This window comes from Aotus nancymaae, unplaced genomic scaffold (assembly GCF_030222135.1).
Source record: "Aotus nancymaae isolate 86718 unplaced genomic scaffold, 86718_ANA_hifiasm-v0.15.2.pri h1tg000079l, whole genome shotgun sequence".
Classification (NCBI taxonomy): domain Eukaryota; kingdom Metazoa; phylum Chordata; class Mammalia; order Primates; family Aotidae; genus Aotus; species Aotus nancymaae.
This window is the reverse complement of record NW_026988494.1, coordinates 25,035,600-25,057,546: the sequence shown is the minus strand read 5'-3', so window position 1 is coordinate 25,057,546 and position 21,947 is coordinate 25,035,600.

Below are 21,947 nucleotides of genomic sequence, written 5' to 3'. Positions count from 1 at the left end.
ATTATTATGATTATGAATTAATGATTAGGAATGATTACGAATGCTAAGGGAAAGAAGAAACGAGTCTTTGGGGACAAATAGCTTGATTTTTTGCAAATCCCTCCCCCATTTCATTCTTAAAAGTTCATTGAGAATCATCAGCCACATGTAGGGTGTTGGAAATTCCGTAAGACACCCAAGTTTCTTCAATAAGTAAATGGCATTCTAAAAAAGGGAAATTTATGGGGTCAAATATTCTTAAGAGATACATTCATCAAGTATAATGTATAAGCTTTGTTGGTTTAGATCTTTATTGAAACTAAGTGTAAAAAGTCATTTTTGAAGTAATTGGAGAAGATTAAGCATAGGCTGGGTCCTATTTGATGTTAGATAATTAGATGGTTACTTTAAATTTTGTTAGATGTGATAATGGCATTGTCCTTAACTGGTAGGTACATATCGAAGTATGTTTACAATTTGCTTTAAAATTGTCTTGCCAAAAGTGGGTAAGCAATGGTGATAGACGAAATAAGAATGACAGACAAGGCCACATACAGTTCTTCCATGTCTGTGCATGTTTGAAATTTTTTAGAATAAAATATTTTTAAAAGAAAAAGAAGTTAGGCACTTTTCACTTGTAAAAGTAAGTGTTCCTCAAATTCTAGAACATTCATAGACATGTAACTCATGCTGCAGAATAAAAGCTTCTTCATTCAAAGAGAGCTGCTGTTGCACTCTCTGCTCTCTCATTTCTTTATTCACGCTATAATATTCAGTAAGGGCTGACTGTGCTCCAGGGCCCAGTCCAGGAAGTGGAAATTAACAAGAGCAGAGACAGAGTCCTTGCCCTCCAAGAACCTACGAGATTGATACAGGGCCATGGGAGCTTGGTGAAGGGCCCCTGCAGGCTGCAGTTAGGATTCTCAAAAGTGGTGATCTCTATGGTGAATCCTAGAGGACACAATGGGGTGGGGAACAGAAGCAGTTGTTCCAGGCAAGGAAGTAAGGAATCTGTGCAAAGGCCCAGGGGCTGGTGAACCTCGGGTGTGTGCTGGGGGTGCTGCCTCCTCCCACAGCTCGGGGCACAGGGAAGGCAGTCTTGCTTATCATGGTGGCCACTTGGCTGTACACACCCCCATTCCCCAAGTCCCCCCAGGCAAACCACATGACTGCTCTTCTTCTCACTCTTTTTTTTAAGCCAAGAGAGAATCACTGAAACAGTCAGTCAGTGGTGAGTCCAGGGCTCTCCTGACAGAGTGACTGTGTTTGGCTTGGCTGAAAATCACAAAGCCTTGTTTTCCCAGTTGTCTGATTCTCTTTGTTCTCAAGGCTTAGTGCAGCATTACAGTGAGATGGCTAAACAGAAAAAAAAAAAAAAAAAAAAAGGAGAAGAAGGTCTATTTCTTTCTCTTCATACAAATAAATATTTGCTCAAGAATGGAGGTGCTTAATTCTTAAGAATAACCAAATGCTTTGGATGCCTTAACAAGCAAATCATATACAAGGCAATTCAGTGTTACTACTAATTGAGGAATTGTTTTTAGCAAGACGATGTTATGCAGCATGTTTTTAAAAAACAACTTTTTCCAACAACAACAATAAAAAAACAAAAACCACCCAGAAAATAACTGAATCACTATAACATCCCCAAGGCTGGCTTTCACATCATCAAAGGGTCACATCTCATACTGCATTGAAGCTTATGAAAGAGTGTCTGGGCCGGGTGCAATGGCTCATGCCTGTAATCCCAACACTCTGGGAGGCCTAGGAGGGCGGATTGTGAGGTCAAGAGACTGAGGCCATCCTGGCCAACATGGTGAAACCCCGGCTCTAATAAAAATACAAAAATTAGCTGGGCATGGTGGTGCACGCCTATAGTCCCAGCCACTCAGGAGGGTGAGGCAGGAGAATCGCTTGAACCTGGGAGGCGGAGGTTGCAGTGAGCTGAAATCTGGCCACTGCACTCCAGCCTGGCAACAGAGCGAGACTCCATCTCAAAGATAAAAAAGAAAGACAAAAAGAGTTTCTACTTGTGTTACAAATGGAGCAAAGGTGGTGGGGGAAATGGAAGCAAATGGGACAGACTTGAAGCTGCACTTTTGCAATCAACTAGCAGTTTAGAAGGATTTGACTTGCTGGAGCTAAGGAAAAAAAATTGGAGGTTCATTTTGCCTGTGAAATTAAAATTATACTTTAGTAAATAAAGCTGACGCCATTTAACCACGAACCCAGTGACATTTCCTGGCTTGCTGCAGCATTTCTGCTCGTCTTCTTGTTACGTTTGTTCAAAATACAAACACAGCATTTCCACGTTGCCAGAGAAGCAAATGTGGGCTGACTGGCTGATTTTAGCTGCTACTGTTTTTCTGTAACCTTTAGCAATTGTTGTGACAAATACAATCCCTGTAAGGTGCAATTTCTAACTGTGGAGCGTTTGTGAACCACGTCCACCTTTTCCAGGTTTGGTATTTGGTCGACTAAGTTGGCAATGTCATTACCTTTTCTTCCATTTCACAAAAATAAAAAAGTTAATCTGAATTGTGCTGAGAGTTTGGTATGCACTCTATACTATTCAAGGGAGCATTCTCTATGTCAGAATAATATATTTATGTGTGTGAATCATTATACTTGAATTTGTGACATTTTGTATCGATGCATATATACGATACCCAGGCTGACTACAATGGCTTCAAAGCGTTTAATTTCTCTTAAATGGACTCAGTATCCTTGGAATGTGCTGTTTAAGTGTTTCTGAATTTGCTACACGCCATTTTTACTGGTCCATCTGTTTATGATGTGATGTGGTAAACAATCACGTTGGTTTTATGTTTCTTTTCAAAGAAAATGAATGTATATAGTACTAAGCAGATGAATAAATTATTGAAAAAATATTCTTCATAGATCATGCCCACTGATAAAAATGAATTTATTTGTTGAAAGTGACTGTTCAAATTATAAGAATTTATATTGTCCTTATAACTATGGATGCCATCTATTTAAGTGTTGTTCAATATTGATATGTGTTCTCTAATAAAATATTTTAAACCTCTTTCTTTAAACACATAACACCCTAGTTCTTCAATCATGGTGTGTTGTTAATGTCTCTCAAGAAATGGAGTGGGTAGTGCAGACAAAGAAAGTTCGTGTCTCCAGCCCGCTAAATAGGGTAGATCGTAATAGTTTGCAAAGTGTCCTTTGCTTCTTGGATGAATAGAGATTAAGATTTATTTTAAGATTTGTCTTCATTTATCCTTTTGTAAGTAGCACTTTTTTGTTACAGAAATCACTCATGTATTATAGAAAATGTAGAAAATAAGTATGGGAAGAGCAAAATATAAGGTGACTTTAAGCTTGCCTCCCAGAGGTAACACTATTATTTTCTTCAAGAATCTCATTTTAGGCTGGATGCAATGGCTCACATCTGTAATCCCAGCACTTTGGGAGGCCGAGGCGGGTGGATCACAAGATCAGCAGATCGAGACCATCCTGGCTAACATGGTGAAATCCCATCTCTACAAAAATACACAAAATATTAGCCAGGCATGGTGGCAGGCACCCCTAGTCCCAGCTACTTGGAAGGCTGAGGCAGGAGAATCACTTGAATGAGGGAGGCAGAGGTTGCAGTGAGCCGAGATTGAGATTGTGCCACTGTACTCCAGTCTGTGCAACAGAGCCAGACTCCATCTCAAAAAACAAAAAAAAAAAGAATCTCATTTAAAAAATATATATAATCCTCACTTTAAAAAACAAAATAGAAAGTATATTGCAACAAATAATAATAAATATGGTAGATAGGACATCGGGTGTACAGGGGCTGCATTCAAGATATGGACAAGGACCATAATACACCTGGATCTTCAGGTGTAGAGGCAGGTAGCAGGGGAAGGTGCTATTAGAAGTCTGACACATGAAAATGTTGGATGTGTTCAGGACAGGACATACAAAGTTACGCAAAATCACGGCGATAGGTTATGAGGGCAACGGTTAGAGAAGATCACGGACCACACAGCTGCAAAGAAAGGGGAGGGGAGGGGAGCAGAGGGGAACGGAGGGGAGCGGAGGGGAGTGGAAAGAAAAAGAAATTATTTAGGCAGTTATTAAAAGTAAAAGAGCTCTCGGTGGAATTTCTTTTTAATAACAAGCAGCCGAAAATCATTTCTTTCTAACAAAAAGCAGCCTGAAAAATCAAGCTGCAGGCAAAGATAAGCAAGCTGGAAGTTTGCATAGGTAAATACCGGCAGCTGTACCAATAAAAAAGGGCTACCTGGAAGTCAGGTATATTCCAGGAGGTTTTCCCTTCCCTTTTCTTTGTTGCCACTTGTGCAGGTAACGTGGCGTGGGCCAGGTAAAGACCTTATTTGCATAATAAAAGATTAGGGTAGGATGGCCACCCTCCTCCGGCACTATGTAAATAGCACACTAGGTCCAAGGGATCTACTATGCCCTATGTAAATGAGACACCACCTCCTCAAGCTCATCTAACTCTCACCCCAAACCCGGGAAACCCACTCAGGCCCCTTCCCCTGCACAAAGAAGCGCTCTCCTTTCTTTCACCTATTAAACTTCTACTCTAAAACCCACTCCCTGTGTGTCCACATCTTCAATTTCCTTGGCGTGAGACCATGAACCTCACTTGTTACCCCAGACCAATGACACCACTTCAATACCGCCGTATCTCTTAAAATTTGATCTGGGTTTTGCCAAATGGTGTCATGTGCTACAGATGCCCTTTTGGTCACAATTCAGGATCAATCGGCATGACTCTGACCTTACTCCCAAAGCCCCACAGAGGCTGGAAAAGGGAGGGCAGGTGCAGGTTGGGAGGGCATCCTAAGGTACATAAAAGTTTGCAATTGTTCAGGCTTTGTTTTTGTGGAGCTTGGTAGTGGCATAACTGGTTTGTAGACTAACACAACTGGATTATTCTGATGACTTCTCTTTTTAACTCATCTATCTTTTACCTTGGGCTGCAGACTATAGAAGAGAGATGAAGTACAGATAACATACTTTGCCACTCATTGGCTTCTGCGGAAGTAGAGAATTATCTAGAAACAGATGACTGCAATGATGTTAGGACCATATCTCTGCTATGTGTTCCTTCATAGCAGTGCTAACATTTACCATGTAAAGCCCTGCCCTGACTGGTTCAAATGCATCATCTCATTTAACCCTCATAACAACTCTATGAGAAAGTGTTAAAAATAAATCAGGGCACATTTGGCTGCAAGCAATAAAATAGCCAAATAAAAGTGGTTCACACAGTAAGAAATTTGTTAATAATATTATCAATACTTTGGCCTGGAAGCATCCATCTTTCCCAAAATGCTGTCCAGTCAAACCTCCTGGGTTTGAATCCTATCTAGTGATTTATTAGAATGTTTGTCAGTGAGTTATCTGGGGGAAAAAAATATATATGTATATATGTATATATATATTATATATGTATATGTAATATACATATACATCTATGTAATATAGATATATATATTATATAGATATATAATTTTATATCTATATTACATAATTGTATAATATATAATATAATATATTTATATTATATTATATATTATTTATATTATTTATATATTATATTCTATATTATATAGAATATAATATGTATATTATACAGATTATATATATATTATATAGATATAGATTATATAGATATAGCATGTATAATATATATAATATATAATATATAATATGTATAATATATAAATTATGTCTATATATTATATATATCTATATATCTATATCTATATATTATATATATCTATATATAGATCTAGATATCTAGATATAGATATTATATAGATATATATATATATAATTTGGGGGATGTAAATTCTCCCACAATGGCCAAATTCAAGCTAGCAACATGGTGGTGCTGAACACACTATTGGGGAGAGATGTGCACAGTCAGTTCTCGGAAACCTGTGCAAGCCAACTTCAGCACACCACTGACCCCACCCCCTTCCCCTTAGCAGTATGTGACCTAATTAATCTGAGTATTAATTTCCTTATCTGTAATATGGGATAACATTCCTCGTTGGACTGATACATGTAAAGAATGTCTGTGTAGTTCATAATAAACATTCAATGCATCTTAGCTGTTGTTGTTGCAATTGCTCTTATTGTTAACACAATACTGATACCTATTAGCACAAATCACAGACATCTCAGAACAGCAAAAGTGTCCATCCACATGGAGTCCCTAGTAGGGCAACTTTTCTGAGGTATGTGTGGCAACATTACAATCCTTTTTTGGGCATTACATAGCACTTACTCCTTATACTCAGTCATGCTGAATTTGTTCAGTCTCTGCTTCAGACTCCAGAATTTTGGGGTAACTCTGTTTCTTCACTTTTCAACTTTAATGAAAGTATTTAATGATTCTATGGACTAGTTTTCTTAGACAAAAGGACTCTTAATGCCAAATCATTCTGCCAGCCAATTATTATTATTAATGCTCCTGTTTATCAATACAAATTGCCTTCAACAGAATGTATAAAAAACAACTATTTTATTCTGTTGTGCAGGTGGAGGAAAAAATACTTCATTCGTACTCACTCCTCACATGTTATTACAGTGATCCGTACACTCATTTCAAAATTATATATGCACACGGTAAACTAAACAAGTTTACCATGGCACTACAATGTCATGAGGTTGGGATGGGCTCTGGGTTTCTGAATGCTATCACATACAACACTGCAGCCCTCATTTGCAAAAACTGTACATAGGAGGACAAGAGTCAAATGGGAAACAACTTACAGTTTTTATTAATCACCAGGAGAGCTTGTGTTCCCAAAATTAAAGCATCTCTGCTGGGCTGCTCTGTCTCACTCAGGGTTTCCTATACCCAACTTGCTTCCATCTAAAAATGTCCAGGTTTGAGGAATGCTATGTGTCCCTCCAAAATCCATATGTTAAAACATCATTCCCATTGTAAAACTGTTTGGAGGTGGGGCCTTTGGGAAATAATTAGATCATGAGGGCAAAGCCTTCGTCAATGAGATTTTTGTCCTTATAGGAAGAGACCCAGCTGGGTGTGGTCTGTAATCTCAGCCTGTAATCCCTCATGCCTGTAATCCCAGCACATTCAGAGGCCAAGGCCAATGAATCACCTGAGCTCAGAAGCTTGAGACCACCCTGGGCAACATGGTGAAATCCCGTATCTACTAAAAATACAAAAATTAGTTGGGCATGGTGGTGCATGTCTGTAATCCCAGCTACTTGGAAGACTGAGGCAGGAGAATCGCTTGAACCCAGGAAGCAAAGGTTGCAGTGAGCCAAGATGATGCCACTGCACTCCAGCCTGGGCAACAGAGCAAGATTCTTGGGGGAGGAGGGGGAAGAGGGCGAGGAGGGGGAGGAGGGGGAGGAAGGGGAAAGAGGAGGGGGAGGGGGAGGAAGGGGAAAGAGGAGGGGGAGGAGGGGGAGGAGGAGGAAGAGGACTCCAGCTCAGATAGTTTTCTTGTGCCTTCTGCTGCATAAAGTTTCCAGTGAGGACATGTCCACCTATGAACCAGAAAATGGGCCTTTACCAGACACCAAATCTGCCAGTGCCTTACTTTTGAACTTCCCAGCCTCCAGCTGTGAGAAATAAATTTCTGTTGTGTATAAGCCACCTATTTATGTTATTTTGTTACAGTAGCCCAAATAAACTAAGACAAGAACAAATTTCAACACTTACATGCCTCTAGCCCCATAAACCAGACACTAATGGAAAAGCTGAAAATGAGAGTACCATCATAACCAGGTCTTCTTCTGGAAGGGAGGCCATGATCTTAGCAATGGAGATGGGAAATGAGTGAGGAAGAGTGGAATCTTCCCCACTAAGAATATGTAGTCCAAGAACAACCAGCCAGATTGTGCATTCCTTTTTGGTTTGGGTGGGCCATTGAGGAGTCATAAGGCCAAAGGATAGCAGTGAAAGCAAAGGCAGAAATTTCTTCCTATCTGTGAGTAAAGGAGCAAATACAAAGAGAAAAGCAGATGGTCTTCCTGCCCTCTTCATATAAATGCCACATGTGGATATAAATTGAAAAATAATAGTTTCAACAATCTCTAGTCCTACTTAGAGGTAACCACCCTTACCACTTTCTTGTGAGTTAATGCATTCAATGCATAGCTATTAAAAATGTATTACATGCCAGGCATCACCTTTGACCACATTAGCGAACGAACAATAAAAACATAAGGCTTCCTCTATGAAGCTAACATGCTAGAATATCTTCCAGAAATTCTCTATGATCATGCAAACATGTGAATTGCTTAAATATTTTTATAAAAACAGAATGAGCTAGATGTTGATTGGTTATATTAGACACATCTCTATAGATCAGTGATTGAGCCATCAGCCCCTGATTATCTTAGATCCCTGGGTTTTTGCCATAACAAACACACCACAAAGTTAAAGCAAAGTCCTGTCCCCTGTCCTTTGGAAAGTAAGAGTTTGATATTATGGGTCCTACAAAACAACTTTGAGAGCTTATTTTAGAGCTTCTAGTATTTTTAGGGACCTAAGTGTATTTCAATAGTGTTGTCACTGCCTAAAATATTTTTGAAACTCTTTTGAGACTGCCTTCAGAGTCAATTTATGTGTGGTACCTCTCCCCAGCAAATTCTTTATTTACTTACTATTGCAAATAATACTAAAGTTGACCACAAAACATCTTTCTCCAATACAAAAGGTGAGCGTCACTTGCTGAAGGGACAGCTTCAGAGGTCCTCTCTGGTTGAGTCTGTAGGTGACTGGTGCCAAGACATTGGCCAGATAGCTCTGTCATTCTGTTGGCCAAACACAAGCTGGGAGGGTCAAACCACTATAAAAAGCCATGTCAAAGAAATTCAGTGGAAAAAATTAGGTCAATGGTTTTTCAACCTTTTTTTTTTTTAACAGTGCAATCCTTTCTTTGGATGAAATCTTACTCAGAAGCACAATATGCAAAAGAAAGGATAACAAAGCAGTTCTGGACTGATACTGGGAGTAGGGTAAGACCCCACCCACTCAGAACCCCTAACACACACACACACTATCTCCATGGTGACTTCCGAGGGGCCTCTAGAGGGCACATAGGGCACTGTGGAGCACAGTTTAAGCACCACTGGACTACAAATCCTTCTGGGGCAGTTATCTTACCTTCCCATAGACACCCAGCCCATAGCCACTGGTCAATAAAGGTTTCCCAAATGACAAAGGGGATCAGGTAGTAAATAGCTATTGAAGGGGTAGAAGGTCTGGGGTGCTCTCAAAAGAGCTCAGCATTTAAAGAAGCCTACTAAGAAACAATGGAAAATCAATGATCAAAGATTATTACCAACCAGTGGTTCATATCTGCAAGAACGATTCCCTGAAGGTTGAAATCCAGAGCAGGCAAAAGTTTTTGAAAGCTGGGGGAAAAAACAGATGGGGAATCCTAGCACTCTTTGAATTAATAACATGAATATGTAGGAGGCAGCCTGTGGTCTCGGCGGATGGGGTGATGGTAACTGATGAGAGGAGGCGGCAAATACTCCAATTTCATTTTGCTCCCTTCTCCTCCAGCAGAGATAATAATCTATCTGAAGCCTAGAGAAGTAACACACATGGATTAAGTGGACGTACATGGGAAGCATGACCAAGGCAGGTGCTGGGGGGTGGTCAGGAGGGCCCTGGCTCTGAAGCCATTCTTGAGGGTACCAGTAGAGGAGGAGGACCTAGGAATGGGTCTCTGAAGTGCCCAAGTGATGCTCTTCTCCACCTTCCCTGGGCAAGCTCTGAATACACTGTTATGTACAGTTAGCCAACACTCAGGTGTGGCCTACCAGGGCAGGCATTGCTCCAAATGTTGTACATACACTAACTCATGTAATGCTCCCAACAGAACCATGAAGTAGATTCTATTGTTTCCTGTTTTTATACAGAAGGAAAACTGAGGCTCAGTGGAGTTTAGGGATTTGCAAAATTTTCACATAAAAAATTTTCACTCCGAGTGCGTGTCAGAGCTTGGATTTGAACCGAGGTACTTGAACTCCAGAGACCAATTTCTTAACCAATTTGCCCCACTATACAATAGACTCTCAGTTTTATTCTTTATTAAAGAGTCAAGTTGAAGGACACAGCTAATATCTGTGGACAAATGAGCTTTGTGAGGGGATGCCCTATAGGCAGTGCAAAACCAGGATACCCATACCAGGTAGGTTATGGAGGAGTCTGCCCAAGGCTGACACAGCGTGGAAAAGCTAAAAGAAACCGCTGCTCCCTGGAGGCAGCTCATCCCAAAATGATAAAAGGAGTCTTAGAGCTGAGCCTACCAGTTTATTTTGTCCAGATTCACCATCAGATTAAGCTACTCACTCCTTCATGGGATGGGTGGAAGAATACTTGAGGAGTGGGCAGGACCCACTCTCCCTAACAAGGAGCACACAGGGAGCTAGGAAAGGTCAGGGCAATGGTGGGACCCAAAGTTGGGTAAGAAGCGAAATTCAGAACAGGACAAAGAGCCAGCAATAAAGCAAAGTGGAGAGATTGGATCCCTGCAAATGGTCTAAACCAGGAGATATCTTGAGATTCAAGAAGCTATGAAAGGTGGAACCAAGAGCTGAGCAAAGGGTTAGCAACCAGGGCATGCATTAGGTGGCTTCAAACACCTCCTTGTGATAGGCACTTTATACACACTGTCTAACCTACTCTTCACAGCCAACTTTTAAAGTCCAGAGTATGTTTCTTTTACAGATGAGGAAACTGAGGCATAGCACAATTAAGCACCTGCTCAGTTTCCAGCTGTCCAGAACCAGCATAACGTTTCTTCTCTCCCCACAACAAACTCACTTCTTGCAAAGAAGAGAAACTTGCTACGATGCAAAATATTCAAATGCTGTCCTAAATTACAGCATGGCTTTTCAAATTCTCTGCTTTGTATAATAAAGCTTCTAGTAAAATGTTTAATATGGTTTTTCTCCAAAAGCATATTAACTACCCACTTCTGATAATGTTCTAACATCCTGAAATCAAACCACACAGAGATATATAGATAGACAGATAGAGATATATAGATATAGGTGTGTATTTTAAGTTCTAGCGTATATTTACAGAACATGCAGGTTTGTCACCTAGATATACATGTGCCATGGTGGTTTGCTGCATCCATCACCCCATCATCTACATTAGGTATTTCTCCTAATGCTATTCCTCCCCCTTGTCTCCATCCTCCGACAGGCCCAGGTATGTACGGTTCCTCTGCCTGTGTCCATGTGTTCTCACTGTTCAGCTCCCACTTATGAGTGAGAACATGTGGTGTTTGGTTTTCTTTTCTTGTGTTAGTTTACTGAGAATGATGGTTTTCAGCTTCATCTATGTCCCTGCAAAGAACATGAACTCATCCTGTTTTATGGCTGCATAGTATTCCATGGTGTATATGTGCCACATTTTCTTTATCCAGTCTATCATTGATGGGCAGTTAGGTTGGTTCCAGGTCTTTGCTATTGTGAACAGTGCCACAATAAACACACGTGGAAGCACACAGTTTTAGAAGCATGGCAGAATATCTAGACTAAGGGCATTCCTGAACATAGTGTTATGGCCACTACACCAGGCACCAGTTCCCAAAGCAAGCACTGTCAGTCTCCTGTGCTCAGCAACACTAAGTAGTCCCTAATTTTGTGACACTGTAAGAGAGCTGAGAAAATCTGATGTTTTTACATTCTGATGAGGAAGGCAATGAGAGACCCAGCCCCAGTAAAACATGGACACCAATATTGAAAGTTATTATTCCTTTTGCAGCTACTTCCAGCCTTGATGCTTGGGAGGCTCTTTTAGGACTCAGAGTTGAAATTCTCCGAATAGTAAATAATGCTTCCATAAAATTTCCTCCCAGAGTTCATCATGGTAACATATTTTTTAATGACTTACAAAATGAGCACCAGTTAATCCCCTTGCTCCCTGTTAGCTGGTGACTGAAGAGATGCTGATTTTATCACTGCTTGCCACCCACATGAAGGGCAGGGGGGATCCTGCCACTCTATGATAAGGATTTCCTAAGGGAAGAAAAGAACTCTCCTCTCCAAGCTCAGTCCTGTGCAGATGGTGGGGAACTTCAAGGTTTGAAAAGAATTCACATCCATTTTTAGAAGAGATATCCTCTCATCGTCACAGTGTGTCTCCCGCTGTAAACCTAAACAGAACATGAGGACAAAGCCAGAAAGACAAGATCCTCATGCTTCAGGCACAAGGTCCCCAGGCATTGCTTTGGACTGCAATCACATGAGAAAGACTCTACAGAAAATGAAGAAAAACAACTCTGATGGACAAGTGTCCTTTTCTAGTTTGCTAGTTAGAAGCTGTCCAGACAAGCAATAGAGTCCTCAGCTCAGGCAAGCAAAGGCCCTGCATGCTACCTTGACATTCAGGAGCCTCACCTTGGATATGGCAAGGAATTCACAAGTCCAGAGAACCACCCCCAGATATTCTAGGCCCAAAATTTCCTGCCCATATGGTTCTGAGATTGCTTCCAGAACAGACTGAAGGCCATGTGGGTGACTACTAGTGCACTTGGAAATATTAAGAGAATCACTCCCATCTCCCTGGGTATCTGCATGTTATGAATCTCCCATCTTGTTCTTACCTCTTTCCTCATCCAACCTGGAGCTCTTGCTTTAGATCTGGACCACAAGAGCCCTCAGTTTCCTGGTTCAGTCACCCTTTCCCTGCAAAGTACAGCAAAATCAACTATCTGCCTCCAAAATAACCATTGCCACCACTCATGGAGTACTCCCTGTGTGCCAGGCAATACACTGCGAGCTAACAAGAAATATATTTGATCTTTGTTCCTGGTTCCTAGCACAGAGTCCCTCAAACTTTTGAAATTTCTAGAGTAAGAGGAGTGTCTTTGGTCACACCTGAGTTCATGCTAATGAGGTGACTTAAGGTGGGACCTCTAGAGAGCCTCAGGATGTGGCTGGTCACCAGAAAGAACAAGTAGTAGAGGATGGAAACATTCAGCCCCACCAGTCAACCTCCAAAAAAGGAGAGGGTGCTGGAGACTAAGCCCTGTCTTGAACAAGACAGGATGAGCTCTCAGCCTCATGAACACATCCAGGTGCTAGGAATGTGCCATAACCAAAGAGATCATCAAGCTCCATGCACATTGGCCCAAATCTGCCCTATGCATCCCTTCTGTTCGGCTGTTCCTGAGGTGTATCCTTTATAACAAACAGATAAACATAAGGCAAGTGTTTCCCTGAGTTCTAGGAGCCGTTATAGCAAATTATCCAATCTAAGGAGGGTGTTGTAGAAACCCCCAATTTGTAGCCAAGTCAGACAGAAGTTGTAGGTGACCTGGGGAGGACCCACCACTTGCAATTGGCATCTGAAATGGGGGGCAGACTTACGGGGTCTACACTAAATCCTGGTAGCGTTAGAATTGAGTTAAATTATAGGGCACCCAGATATTGTCCAGAGAGTTCAACAAAAAACCAAAGCAGATTGCTAAATGCTTTACATACACTACCATTTGCTGCTTGCAGCAATATTATAGGTGGTAGCTATTAATTCACATTTTCCATATTAGAGAAGAAAGGTCTAAAGAGGTTAAGTAACTTGCCCACGGTCAAACCACTAGGGAATCCACTCTGTAATACAACAAGTATCAGTGAGTTCCTGACTGATTTAGGCCCTCAACCACACGTGTCCTTGATCAGCAGCACAATTCTAGCTGCTACTCTAGACCTTTGATGTGCTCTGTAACAGTGGAATAATGACGAGGTTCATAATTTAGAAAGGAGAGCTTTGATTCTCATAAAATATTGCAACATGTGGGCTGGGAATCATAGCTTACAATCAGAAGCCAGAAACAGGAACTTCAAGGGTGTTTTACTGTGCTCATCCCCGTAACCCCACAAACATCCATAAGACAGATTCATGCTATATTAGGCAGCCAAATATACATATTCAATAAGCTACAGGAGGAGTCATGAATATTTATGAGAGGAGAAGCATGCTCATGTGCAAGTGAGCTTCATGCTTCCCTGTGGGACCACATTCAAAAAATGCAGCCTTAGCATGACACAAGAGTAGTTTTAGGACCTCTGATGTCAAAGGTGAAGCAGAGGACATGAAAACCCTCACTGCACTTCCTCCCTAAACAGGACAGAACCACCCCATGGTCTGTGGTCTTTCATCAGGAGAGAATCAGGGGTTGTTTTGTCAAAACTGCCAAAGGCAGGAGCAGCTCCAGGTGGTTGGTTGAACTCAGTGGTGCAGTCTTTTGAAAGGGCTTCTGTTCAGCCCTTAGGGAAGAAAGCCTAATGGCGGTTAGCGAGGGTTGGGGGACAACGAGGCATGTTCAACCTCCCATCATGTCATAGCTGGGAATGAAACTTCCAAGGTTTCTCTGGGGTCCTCTTGGCCAAGAGGGGGTCCATTCAGTCAGCTGGGGGTGCTTAGAGTTTTTTCCTTCTCATCTGGGTCTCACACCAGACACTTCCCCTTTCCCATCCAGAAGTCCTTCCTGGTTCAGCAGCACACATGAGAAGGCAGGTGCTGCTTTCACTGTGCCCCCAACCCCACACATTTATCTAAGCTACATCAAGAATAAAATAATCTCCACTGCCACTTATCAGTTCCCACGGACTTTACACATTATGCCTTATTATCTTTTAAAAAAATCCTGCAAGGAAGCATCTTTTCCTCCATTTTATGAGCAAAAAACCATAGCATCCTAGGATACTTTGACTTTCCAGTACAAGTTCCCATAACGTTTGTTTTTGTCTTGAAAAACTTTTGACTAGTCTTAACCACTTCGTCTACTAGATCAGTTTTAGTAAGGTAGAATTAGCTTGCCACGTTCCAAGAAAAACAAAAAATCACTAGAATTTTGATTAAAATTGCATTAGATTCATAATTTTTTTTTGAGACAGAACCTCGCTATGTTGCCCAGGCTGGAGTACAGTGGCACAAACTCAGTTCACTGCAACCTCCACCTCCCAGGTTCAAGTGATTCTCCTACCTTAGCCTCACAAGTAGCTGGGATTATAGGTGCCCACCACCACGCCCAACTAATTTTTGTATTTTTTTAGTAGAGATGGGGTTTCACCATGTTGGCCCAGCTGGTATCGAACTCCTGACCTCAGGTGATCTACCCAGCCTCCCAAAGTGCTGAAATTACAGGTTTGAGCCACCATGCCCCACCAGATTCACAAATCAACTTAGAGGAATTTGTATCTTTGCCCTGGGTCTTTCCTCCTGGGCAAGGGGACCAGGATAGGGGTGGAGCCAGGGCTAGGCAAGGATGTGAAAGGGCAGGTTCAAGAACAGGAGATACATCCATGTGTGGGTCCTCAGTCAAGGGACATCTACCACCACTGTCCCCAAGGAAAGCTTCAGACATCAAGACAAAGAGGTTATAGAAACAAATCCGAATCTGAAGGTAAGGATGAGAAAAGAGAGCAGGTCCAAGCTGTCAAAGAGGTCAGAGTCCAAAGGATGTCCTCCTGCAGGAGAGGAATGCAGGCAACGAGGGAGTCAGTGCAGGGAGGACACTGCATACCTGCATGTGGCCTGGAGCTAGCTCCACCACTGCCCTTTCCCTTAATCCATGACAGAGCAGTCTGGGAGTCTGAGTGGACTTCACAGTACCATTCACACCTCTTTGCAGCACAACAGATCCCAGAACTGGCCATAATATCATCAAGAGTCAAGCATTCTTAGGTCACTCTGGTTGCCCATGCCTGCTCTGACCAGGGTCTTCAGGATCAGAATGAAGAGCTAGATCCCTGTGTCAAAAGGTGAGGCAGTGGTGAGAGATAGGGAAGACTTCACTGGAGAGAAGTCTGTGGGACCAGAAGATCAGAAGGTCACCAAGTCCATCACAGTGGATACCCGAGCTACATCCTGCCAGCTTCTGGAATGAGTGGGTGATGAGATGTCCTGAAAGGCAGGCAGACAGTACTGTCCACTCAGTGACTGCCTAGGTGCTAGTGCTGTTCAGTAGAGTACTTCTGAAGGCGGTCAGGTACTCAAGAATTTTGGAGAGAACCATCTCCCACATTGCAGTTTTCTTAACATCACACTTACCCTGATCTGTCTGTGACAAAGACCCAGGACCATAGGATGCTTTAGGATACCCACTGCCATGGCACTGGTGCCTCTGCTGGGGCTCCGAGAGATGGCAAAGACCCAGTTTCTATTCTTACCTCATCTGCTTCCCTGCAACCTGGCCTGTCCATCATGAACAATGAGCTCTCCTTTACCCAGGACTGGAGGCAGGCTGAAGTAAACTGCAAGGGCTTTCTAGAACATCTTTTTCAGTGCGGGTCTGTGGAGGAGACACCCTTCCAAATGCTTAACTACCCGAGCCTCCTGAGGGGAGAGAAGAGCAGCACAGAGCAACCCAGGCAGGGCCAAGGGCCCAGAGCCAGAGCAGCTGTGCCTCCAGCCCAGCTCTGCTCACAGTCCCTCCACCCGTCCCAGAGGAGCCGCCACCCCCAGCCCAGTGGCACACAGTCTAGGAACAAACTAGAGCCTCCCCTGCTGGGTATGGAGTGAGAGAGAAAGAGTAGGGTAAGAGGTTAGAGAAGCATGAACAGGATCCCCCAGCCACATAGACAAACACCAATTAAACAGGGATAAAGGCTGTGGTTTTCGCTGAGGGAAAAAGTCAACAGGTACACTAAAGACCCACCTAAACCTTTTGCAAGGTTACTCCTCTTTTATCAAAAATAGTGTATTAGTCCATTTTCACACTGCTATAAAGAAATATCCAAGACTGGGCGTATTAGTCCATTCTCAGGCTGCTATGAAGACATACCCGAGACTGGGCAATTTAAAAAAGAAAGAGGTTTAATTGACTTACAGTTCAGCGTGGCTGAGAAGACCTCAGGAAACTTGCAATCACGGCAGAAGACACCTCTTCGCAGCATGGCAGAGAAAAGGGAAAGAATGGGTGCCCAGTGAAAGACGAAGCCTTTTATGAAACCATCAGATCTCGTGAGAACTAACTCACTATCATGAGAACAGGACGGGTAAACCACCCCCATGATTTAACTATCTCCACCTGGTCCTTCCTATGACACGTGGGGATTATGGAAACTACAGTACAAAATGAGATTTTGGTGGGGACACAGCCAAACCATATCACTGGGTAATTTTTAAAGGAAAGAGGTTTAATTGACTCACAGTTCTGCATGGCTGGGAAGGCCTCAGGAAACTTAGAATCATGGTGGAAGGCAAAGGGAAGCAAGCTTGGACCTTCTCACAAGGCAGCAGCAGAGAAAAGAGTGCAAGCAGGGGAAATGGCAGACACTTGCAAAACCATCAGCTCTCATGAGAACCACTATCACGAGAATAAGATGGGGGAAACTGCCTCCATAATCCAATCACTTCCCACCCAGTCTCTCCCTAAACACCTGGGGATTATAATTCAAGATTAAGATGAAGTGTAATCTTGAATTATAATCCCCAGGTGTTTAGGGTGGGGACACAAAGCCTCACTGTATCAGATAGCTTTTCTTTGCAAAAACAAATGCTAAAATAGAAAACACAGAAACACACAAACTAAAAGCACCATGCAGAGATAATCACTGTTAATCTTTGGATGTATGACCTCTGTGTTTTTCTCATTTGATATAGATGTAGATGCAGACATATTAGAGAAGAATGGCACTTACCCAAAGCCCAACTGTTCTAAATTTATGTTTTTTGGAGTTTAGATATCTTACTTCCAAAAGAACAAAATACTACAGAGATGCAGTGATTCTGATTAATATTTTGGCCCACATTTGGTGTGTGTATATCTGTGTGTACGTGTGTTTGAGTGTGTGTAATCTCTAAGAACACACACACACACGTTTTTCTTGCAGCACAGCTATTCCTTCAGCAGCCTGTCGTCATCTGCAGCCAAGAGGATCACTGTTTTCTCAAGCCCTGTAACTCTATGTGATTCCATTACATGGTTAGACATGTAAAAAATCTTGTAGAGCAATGCAATTTTTTAATTTTTCTAGCAATTAGATTCCTGGACAAATAATTTCTTCTGCACACACAAAGTATATTTAACAAAAATGTAGCTTATTTTATTCACTTAGCAATAGAATAAAAATAGCTAATGTTCCTCAGGTTAATGTTATAGGCTTAATATTATTCTACGCGTTTTAGTTAAATTGATATTTATAACCAATCTATGATGTAGGTACTACTATATGCCTCTAATTTACAGATGAAGAAACCAAGGCACAGACAGGTTAAGTTACTTGCTCAAAGTCACACGGCCAGCAAGAATTGAAGCTTAGGCTCAGTGCCAGGTGGCTGACCTCAGAGCTTATACGCCTAACCATTATCCACATATTGTAAAATCAACAAAAAGGACACAGAAATAATTCTTAATAGCTATAGACTTTTCTGTTATATGTTCATACCATGAGTTCCTTAACCAATGCCCATCATTGCCTATCTAGGCTACTTCCAATGTTTGCCTATTATAAAACACTTCCATAAATAACTTCATGGATAAGTCCTTGCACATATCCACTACTACTTCTTTAAGATTAATAAATGAAAGTGAAATTTCTGGTTGAAAGCATATGCATATTGTAAGCTTTGATACAGAGGCCACATTGCTCTCCAGAAGAATATACACTAGGGTTTTTTACTATAAATATTTTCTATTGACACATAATAATTGTACATACTTATGGGGTACATAGTGATGTTTCCAAACATACAATGCATAGTGATCAGATCAGGGTAATTAGCATACCCATCATCTCAAACATTTATCACATCTTTGTGTTGGGAAGATTCAGTATTTTCCTTCTAGCTACTTGAACTGTAGATACATATTGTTAACATACTGTTAACTATCGTCACCCTAGAGTGCTATAGAATACTAGAATTTGTCCTTCCTACCTAGCTGTAATTTTGTATCCTTTAACAAATCTCTCCCCATCCCCAGGAGCCCATGTCAATTTACTTTTCCACCAACAATGTTTAGAAGTAGTATGGATGTGTCCATATCACGCAATTTGCTTCTTTGTCTTTCTGATAAACTGAACAGGCACCTTGATATTTAAGTGAATTTGATTACTGACTGGGTGGACCATCACTTCATAAATTTATTGACAACAGATACAGCTTCAGCTCTTTTTACACCTTTTGTCTCTCTTCCACTGTGTGTTTGCCTTTCCTTATTAAATTGTAAGAGCTCTTTATATATTAAAGAATTCAACTCCATCGCATATGCTGCAAATATTTTCCAAGGGTTTTGTTCATCCTTGAAATTTGTTTATATTGTCTTTTGACATAATGTGCTTTTGTTTTGCTTTGCTTTTTCTCTTTGAATTTTTTAGAAATCAAATCTGTTAATATTTCCTCTATGATTTCTGATTTTGGTTATGTTGAGAGTCCTTGGCTGTTACGTAATTTTTACTTGCGTTTTTTTCTCATGCTTTTAAGTATATGAGTTATATTTAACCCTTTTCTTCAATCTGGAATTCAGTTTGGTGAAGATGTAAGGTTAGAGTTCTAAGTTTCTTTAATATCTGATTATTTTAGCAAATCCAGTGGCTGACTTTCAGTTCTTGGCACTGTTTCCATAAATCCATGCAGAATGAATGATATAGGCATTCAGTCTTTAGAACTTTTATAGATGTCTTGTCTGTTGTCCCCAGATATCTTTTAATTAAATTTATCCCAATGTTCCAATGAATACTGAATCAAGAAGCCACTTCCTTTATTTTTCACTTCCAATTATACTGAGTTGTCTCATTTAACTAAACTCAGCAGATAAATTCAATGTACTCCAGATATAAAATAGCTCATCACCATATAAAATTTTAAACTCACTCTTCTATTAATTCAATGCCTTATATTTATAGATAAATTAAAGCTTTACAAAATGAATCTCCCTCTATCCTTGTCATGTAAGTTGCACAGCGTGGATCAGAACAGCTCCCAGTCCCATGTCCTGCTGCTGCAGCTGCTCGGCCCCAGTGGAGGATGCTGTCCAGGTGCCTGGGTCTTGAGAGGTGGGCTTTGGATCCAGTGAAGCTCCCTCAGTTTCTCCAAAGCTTAGACCAATCAGCCCTAGCAGCCCGTGAGTCACACATTTCCAAAGCTCCACATTTCCTTCCAGTCTCAGAATCTGGAAAACAGAAGCAATTTCAGAACCAGATGTGACCTCTGCAGCAGCTTCCAAAACAAGCACTGACTCCCTCATTTGGCTGGAGATCCCACAGATAAGTGGGGCCCATGCTGCACACATCTAGCCTTGGTCATGGAGCATAGTTGGCCATTGGTGATTCTCAGAGAAGGAAGCAGACAGAAAATGGAGGGATGAAAAAGGAAAATAATTCATGATTTCCCTCTTTCCAGACTATCGGCAAATCTAAAAGGGTTGCTCCTGCGAACTAAAATTCATCTGAGAGATAGTACACAATAAAGGGTTAATTGGTACCCAGCTTGGTTTTTGTGTGTGTGCCGAGGGAGCTCTGTCAATTAACTCTGCTCTCGTAAAGGAACATTTGAAATAATTATGATTACTTAAAATGTTTAGTAATGTAAATTGTGACCCTTTTAGTTCACAGGCCATTTCTGAGAATCTCTTATTCTGTCTCTTCTAAATATAACAAAGACTTTAAAATTACATTTTCAATCTCCATCTTTCTCTTGATCCCTGAGTCTCTAGTACCTCAAAGCCAGGGTATATGCTCTGGCTAATGACACAGTGTCCCTCTGCCATTTATATGAGGCACTCTCAAGAATGGGTGGCCCCAAGCCTACTGCCCTGTTCTTCATTCTACAGAGTGGGTGACATCATGGCCTTTGCCATGAGACCACCCGGGTTCAGATCCCACTTCTGACACTCACAGTAAAGTATCCACCTTTGCTGTTGTTTCCTCCTCTGTACAATGAGGATGCTATGGTAGCATCTACTTTATAGGGTAGTTGTAGAGATTAATGGAGATGACATGGCCAGGTGCAGTGACTCAAACCTGTGATCCCAGCACTTTGGGAGGCTAAGCCAGGAGGATCACTTGAGCTCAGTAGTTTGAGACCAGCTTGGGCAACACAGTGAAACCCCATCTTTACAAAAAAAAAAAAACAAAAAACAATTAGCCAGGCACGGTGGTGCATGCCTGTAGTCCCAGCTTCTCAGGAGGCTGAGGCAGGAGGATCACTTGAGCCTGGGAGGTCGAGGCTGCAATGAGCTGTGACCATGCCATTACACTTCAGCCTGGGTAACAGACTGAAACCTAGTCTTTAAAAAAAAAAAAAAAAAAAAGAATGAATGAGATCACATAGGAGAAGGGCTTACACACGTAAGAAGCACTGTATGCATGTTAGTGGTCATTCCGGTTATGTCTCTAAGTAGAAAACAAACCCTAAATTTCTCTAAACGATGTGTGTCTGCTGCTCTAGGTGCCACCAAGCTGGTGCCTTGAGGATCTATAGTCTGTAGTGTGCCTCGCCAAAAAAGCCATACCACTGTCTGGGTTCAAGTCCTTGGATAAACATCACAAGTTTAACAGAAACATGAGCATTTTTTTCCCCTACTACAGCAGCCTTCACCTAAATCTATTTCTTATGGAGTGCCACAGCCATCTCCCAGCTAGGTTAAGGAACAGGACAAAATGGAATGGAGCAACATCTCTCACCCAAAAAGCCTGTGCACTAGAGGGCTGTCTATTTGAACTGAGTCTACTGTGGCCTTTGAAGAAAAATTCTGTTCAACTCAAGACCGGCTCTTGCCTGCTTCATCGGGGAAATTGTCTACAGGTAGATGATTTGCCCAGACCAATTCTGCCCTGGCCCGAGAATTGACTGCTCGTCTCCAGCAATCCCAGACCTTCCTCTGAGAACTCTTATCACAAGTGCCTGTCTCTTCCAATGGGAACTCACCACAGAGTATCTGAGTCACTCCCTGGCAGGAACTAGAGAAGCTCTGCTGCATGAACTCCAGGCCCCGGGGCAGATGCTTCTGCTACCCATA